The sequence below is a fragment of the Helianthus annuus genome, chromosome 9 (assembly GCF_002127325.2).
Source record: "Helianthus annuus cultivar XRQ/B chromosome 9, HanXRQr2.0-SUNRISE, whole genome shotgun sequence".
NCBI lineage: Eukaryota > Viridiplantae > Streptophyta > Magnoliopsida > Asterales > Asteraceae > Helianthus > Helianthus annuus.
In genome coordinates, this window is record NC_035441.2 from 108,245,164 (window position 1) to 108,251,846 (window position 6,683).

Below are 6,683 nucleotides of genomic sequence, written 5' to 3' on the forward strand. Positions count from 1 at the left end.
CCTAAACTTCAACTTCTCATAACTTCTTCAATTCTCAACCAAATCACCTGATTCTTGAGCCCATTTTGTGTAATTTTTCTAGAGGAACAAAACCGCTATCACGGTTCTCATTAATTCTTGCTCGTTTGCAAGATTTCTGGGCGTGAATTTTCAGGTTTTTGAAGGGTGTTCATCAAGTTACTTGCTTTGCATCTTTCCTTAGTTTTTCTTGTTCATCTACATCAAAGGTATGGAATTTCATTAAATGTAAGTATGATTATCATATGGTTAGTTGAGTTCTTCCGAAATTTTAAGCTTATGGTTTAAGAGTAGGTTGTTTATCATAATGTATGATGTTTTAGCATAAATTTAAGGTTGATTGCTTGATTTGGGGTGGGATTTGAACATGCTCTGGTCTTAGTGAGGTGATTACACTAGTTAGTTGCATGATTGAGCATAGTTATGATGTTGAGTATTGTTGAAATCATAAGAAATTGTGAATGAACATGTAAAATTGAGATGTAGATGGTAAAATATGCGACTTTGTAAGTTTAAAAAGGCGATTTTGCATATAGTTATTAATTGAAACTCAACATCATAGATTATGTTCAAAGTTTAAGATTGTTTGAAGATTAGGGTGTGCTAATTGTTCTTTTGTCTTATGATTGTAGCTATGTTCGGAAGAAAGAGATCTAAAACTTCCGAAGAGGGTTCATCTTCTTCTGGAGCCGGTTTAGGCTCGGGTCACTATCAGAGACGATGGGAATAATTAAGTAATGTGGAAGAAGGTGACGGGCAATTATATAGACATGATTGGGACTGGGAAGAGTTCAAAAATAGTCGATCGGCTTCAGCATGGAAAGACAACAAAAAGAAGGCTCTTTCCAGGTAAACAACAAGAGGTTAGAGGCGAAAATGTGGAAGTGGAAAATGGTTACGGGTGTATCAACTTCTGTACCCGAGAGAATAGTGTGTGAACGCGTGGTGCATGTTGAGGAATTCCGCACAATTGGCATAACTCAAAGGTTTGAGGAGCTCGGGTGGGAAAGAGTATTGGATTGGTCTGAGGATATCACCTCACGGGTCTATCTAGCGGCAGTATGTGAATGGTTGTCAACTCTGAGGTTTGAAAACTCTGACGGGCCGGCTCCTACATGGCAGTTAATTGGCAACATCGGGAAAAACCAAATGATTATGTCTTTCGAACATATGAATGCCATTGCTAGGTTTGATTCATTGGGGGTCGAAGCGTACGGTTATTATGATTATGATCGTTTCTTGGATAACAAGACCAACACTGCTGATTCAGATCAGATGTTAGTGTCTGTGTTGCCAGGTTCTGGAGGTGCGGGGGAGTCAAGAAATGATTTGTCTTTAGAGGGAAGAATTTTGCAAGGCATCTCGTTAGAAAATGTGATGGTGCGGTTCGGTGACCGCAGAAAAGTGAAGGCACCCGACTGTCGGGTTTTACATGCTTTGTTGTATGGGACGCCAAGGTTGTCATGGCGTCAGATTGTGATCATAAACACTTGGGACACAAGGGAGTCGTGCACACGGAAGATGATCCCATATGTGCGGCTAATCAGCGCGATGATTTTACAACAGAACACGTTGCCCAAGGAATCACAATGGGTTTCTAAACCCATTGACCAGTTTAATGTTGCTTCAATGAAGCGTCACTGGAAAATCACGGTTAAAGTCTTTGGTCATCTTCATACACTGGAGGATGATCAAGGAAACAGTTATAATTATACTGATCCGTGCGAGGCCGAAGAGGGTGGTCATGATGAGGAGATGGTTGACGAGGAAGATGAGACTGAGCCTGTCGGTCCACGGGGACCAAGGCAGAGGTAGAGTCGGCTAACTCGGGAAATTTTTGCAGATGTGGCATATTTTGTGAATCAGCGACGGGGACCGTCGTACCGGGATTTCAACCTTGGTCAACAAGCGGTTTTTGATAATGTGTCTGCGGGTATAGGAGAAGGTAGAGAGTATGAGGCGAGAAGGAAGAACTGGGAAGAGACACACGAAGCCCAGTTGTAGGCACAGTGGGACCTCCAAGCAGCTCATCGGGAAAGGATGGAAAAATATATGGAGGAGCAGCAGTTGTTCCAAGCTATCCAAAGATCACAAATGGAGCATTTGGTACAAATGCAGGAGCAAGAGGTGGCCCGAAGACGGGCGTGGGAGGAAAATAAAGAGAGACAACGAGTCGAGCAGAATACATTGGAAGGCCGCCGATGGAGTGCTTTATATGTCTCTACTGAAACGACTATTAATAACGCCAAGGTCCTCCATGATCAGGAGCGACACCGGAGAGATTGGGAAGCCGACCTCCCCTATGCAGAACACGCGGGGTGGACCGACTACACCAACCTCCCTGTTCCCCGAGGCCCCTCCGATCCATCACCTCATTGGCCCGAGGCAGTGGGGTCTAGTTTCATCCCGCCACAGTTCCAGCCGCCAGCACAAGGAGAGCCGGGTCCCCTTGACAACTATCGGGAGATGTTCGAGGCTCTAACTGGCTACTCATACCACCCGAACCCGCCAGTCGACCCAAACAAGAGATACTAGCGGTGACGGCGAGGTATGTATTTTGTTGTTGTATATTTTTGTTTTCTTTATCTTTTATTCCATTAGTATTTCAATTTTTTTTCTAGTTAAACGAACGTTGTGGGTATGTTCTCTATATAACCCTCACGAGACCTACTTGTCCTCCCAAGCTATTGGGGGGGTTTAAAAGGGCGTGTTGTATAAGCTAAATGCAACCATGATTCCTACGAAAGTGAGTTAAGATTGTTGTTGTTGTAAACTTATTTTCCACATAAATCAAGGTAAATTAACGTATGGCTTGGTAATACTTTCATAAAAAATGGTAGAACTAAGTAGCTAACGAAATTTAATGGTTGTGAGAAGCATGCTTCTACACAAGGGTTAAGATTTGTAGGTACATTGTGTTCGAGGGACGACCGTTTTTGTGAAGAGAAGAAGAAGACATAGGCATCTAGTGAGAAAAATCAGGTGCATGCGTTTCCTTTTACCTTGATTCTTAGTTAGTAATAAGTGGATTGTAATTGTATTTTAGTTTTCGGGGTGGAATTTTTTGGAAATTAGCCATGTCACATCCCTTGTGCATTTCAAAAAACTCTAGTTCTTACACATTTAGGACAATGTTTACCTCAAGTGTGGGGATGGGGGAGTAGTAAAAGTTTTTCAGTTTTGACCCGTTCATTTAAATACTACACACTGAGGACAATGTTTACCTCAAGTGTGGGGATGGGGGAAAATTTCAAAAATTTTTCAAAAATATTTTGTTTCGAAAGCGATCTTAAAGCACAAGTAACTAAGTCAACGAGGGATGGCACAAACCATTTGGTCTTTTGTCATGGTCAAGTTCAAATTAATAGCATGACGGGTATTTAGCGGGTGGTTATTTGGGAATAATCCGCCTAAAAACTAGCACATTATGCATGTCACATACCATACCCTTTATATATGTGAGGTTTTGAGCCACTTTTACAACATAGAATCACATGCTTATGTTTCTTTGTTTGAGTGGACCATTAGTCATGTATTGTAGAACTTTCAACTTTTTATACGTTTGAGACCATAGACCGAATACAAGCACAAGAATGATTAAGGCATTAGGTAAACCTTTTCCTTTTACACCATTTATATATTCTTACCCAAAAATTTATCTTTTAGTAGCCAAGTTTGAGCCTAACCCTTTCGTTTGACAACCCATTTAGCCCATAACCTTTTTTTTCTTTTAAACCCGTGTGATGGAAATTCGATTATATGAGTTAACTGTGTATAGTTGTGAATTGTTTGTTTGCATTTAAAAAAAAGAAAAAAAAAAGAGAAAAATCAGAATATGTTGCGAAAAGGAATAGAAAATCATTGAGAAAAGAAAAAAAATATGTGTTTCTAGTTGTTGAATAAAAGGCGAAAATCATTGCCTCGACGTTGATGTTTATAGTTTAGTTTTGTTTAGAGTAGTCGTTTGTAATAAAAATCGATTTTTTTCATCACCTTAGCCACTTAAAAATCTCCTATTTCCTACCCTTAGCCTAGTCCCGTTACAACCCTTACAAAGACCTTATGACTTGCGTTTAGTATTCGTGTTCGGTGGTGGAAAATAATTGAGTTGCAAGTCTATGCGGGTACGTGTTCTAATCGGTTTTGAGTGACTACTTTTTGAAAGTGCTAATACATCATAAAAATTAGCCAAATTATAAGCCGAGTGGAGAGAATATTGTGAGGGATGTGCATGATTTATTGGTTTCAAAGGCGGGTTAGTCTTGGATAACCATTTTACATGTGATTATTAACTTTACCGTTAGATATTTTGTAAGCTGTAAAAAGTTTGAACTTGGGCATGACAATTGACCTTAACCTTCGTCTCGGGAACGGGGAGTGTATTCTTTGTTCGACCCACGTGAAAGTGAAAAACAGATTTGCTTGAGGGCAAACAAAAGACAAGTGTTGGGATGTGATACGTGGTTGAAAACCGGTGATTGTTTATGCTTAAGTTGATGTTTTTACGTAGCTTTTAATCTTGAATAGCCTACTTTTAATAGGATTTGTATTTTGCAGGTCTTAAGAAGTTTAATGAGCTTTTCGGGAGCTTTACGGGCCACCGGGACAAAAAACGGACCACCAGAACGTGAAACGGGTCAACCAGGAGCTCAAGACACAAAAATCAAAAAATGGGAAATGCACGTACCGTCGCCGACGCCCTCCTGGGCCGTCGACGACGCCGCCTAAATTATGCCGTCTCCCACATTGTTCGTAGACAGCAGGGTAGACCGTCGGAAGAAAAGGAGGTCAACAAGCACCGTCGGCGACGGGTCTATGGACCGTCGGCGATGGGTCTCAGATTCTGCATCGCGAATTTTTTGTTTCTTTGTTATTGGAACGAATCAAAACACATTGGAGGCTATTGAATTCGGGAGTTACACTTAATTTGGAGCTTTGAATCACCTCTTGGAGCAAAGAACAATCACCACTTCACTTCCAATCCATCTCTATCACCATCGATCATCCGAATCAATCGAATCATCAACCATTTCACCTTCATCACAATTCCACAAACCCTAATCATCCATGCATCATTCATTTCACCATCATCCTTCATCCCAATCTCTAACCTTCATCATCCATCATTCTCGAAGTTTCAAGATGATCCGATTCGAGTTCCAAGCATCCGGTGATCACGTCCTTTCGATCATGCGCGGCTAATTCCTTGGAGGTTTCATCCCGGTGTAGACTTTTGTAAGATTTAGGGTTTATTATGTTTTGATGTTTGATTTGTGAAAACTTGAATTACATTTGAATCTTTAGACAATTGTCCTACGTTTGTATTGAATTTACGAATTGTCGAGTGAATGATTAAATTTGACTTTGTGAAACGAATACACGTATTTATGCCTTGTATTTTGATAGGATTTGTTAGTTCGAGGTAACGAAGTGCCTCATGGTCCTTTGTCTATGACGTTGATAGTGATTGGCACCTAAGCTTTGTGATTATTGACCCGTTAATGAATTAATTCGAGTAAATCAAATTAAAACACATAGTAACCCTAGGTCTTGCATTTGTTGAAACCGGGTGTGAACCTTGTTATTCCATATTGTTTTAGTAATCAACTTTTCTTACAATCGTTAATTTCTAGTAGTTAATTAATTCAATCGATTTCGTTAGTCTAATTCACATCTTTTCAACCAAACAAAACATAAAAATATTCTAGCAAGCTTCATAAGTTGTGACATTTATTTAAATTCAATCAAGTCCATTCGCAAACCATATACTCTTCGTGGTTCGACCCCTTACTACCACTAGCTATTTGTTAAGGGTAACTAGGGCTTATAAATATTATCTTTGACCAGAGCGCGACACTCCGATCAAGCACGACCCATGCCACCTTCTGGCAGAAGAATTTTGGACAACAGTAAGACGGGCACGGGGGCGTGCTGGGTGAGCACGGCCCCGTGCTGCAGCCACTGTTTTGTAGAAAATGAGTCGGGAGGCTTCTGTTTTACGTGCATGGGTTCCATTTTATCATCCATCTTCCTCTGTTGAGCGTGTCTTACTCCTACAAAGCTAAATACTCAAAAGAAAACGTTAAACTAAATATTAAACTAAGATTAAACTACTAAACTAATGGATAGTCCATGGAATGCCTCCATTGTGTGCCACGTTTATAAGGGTCCTTGGCTAGACCCAAAGTCGGTCAAATGTTACCCGCGCGGGATGACTCACATCCCAAGTTGTATCGTTGCAATGCATTGTTTAAGCTTGAGTCAATCACGTTGAGGTATTTGACCGGATCATCCTCTGGTTGTTGCCCAACTTCAAACTTGATCTCCTTTTCGCCAACCCCCAATGTTAGTTGTCCTTCTCTCATGTCTACCATAGCTCGTGCGGTGGCAAGGAAGGGTCGTCCTAGTATGAGCGGAATTTTGGTGTCTTCTTCCATGTCTAGAATAACAAAGTCGGCAGGAAAAACAAATTCTCCTACCTTTATCAATAAATTTTCTATGATACCTTGAGGGTATTTTACCGACCGATCTGCAAGTTGGATGCTCATTTTTTAGGATGTGGTTTTCCTAATCCTAGCCGGTTGAACATAGAGGCCGGCATTAAATTAATGCTAGCCCCCAAGTCGGCTAGTGCGTTGCTTATTGGCGATCCACCAATAGAGCAA